General features: G+C 64.8%; 1 protein-coding gene across 1 annotated transcript in view; it reads left to right on the top strand.

Moving 5' to 3' along the window:
* Positions 1-315, top strand: part of TP53INP2 (tumor protein p53 inducible nuclear protein 2) — a 4,893-nt gene that overhangs the window by 1,132 nt on the left and 3,446 nt on the right. The gene's annotated exons all lie outside the window — the stretch shown is intronic.

The following is a 315-nucleotide window of genomic DNA, read 5'->3' as shown; positions in this document are numbered from 1 at the left end:
GGCTAGGGCGGCTCTGGGGGCCAAGGGGCGGGGCTTTAGGCGGGGAGGCGGGGCTAAAAGTCCGGGGACGGGTCATGGAGTTGGAGGGGCAAGGCCAGAACGTCACGGGGGTTAGGCTTCTAGAGGCTTTTACGAAAGGCAAGGGCCGAATTGGAGTTTGGAGTCGAATCCTCCCTGGGGTCCGGTTTTTACCTGTCACGGGGCGAGAACCGTGGAGGTGTCCCCAGGTTAGCCTGGAGGAAGGGCTGGGACCTGGGCGCCCCCTTCTGAACGGAGACAGCACTGCGCCAGGGCGAGGGTGCGGGGACCCTTCTT

Source organism: Myotis brandtii, unplaced genomic scaffold, assembly GCF_000412655.1.
Source record: "Myotis brandtii unplaced genomic scaffold, ASM41265v1 scaffold61, whole genome shotgun sequence".
Taxonomy (NCBI): domain Eukaryota; kingdom Metazoa; phylum Chordata; class Mammalia; order Chiroptera; family Vespertilionidae; genus Myotis; species Myotis brandtii.
Note: the sequence above shows the minus strand (reverse complement) of the source record. Positions and strands in the feature narration are given on the sequence as shown.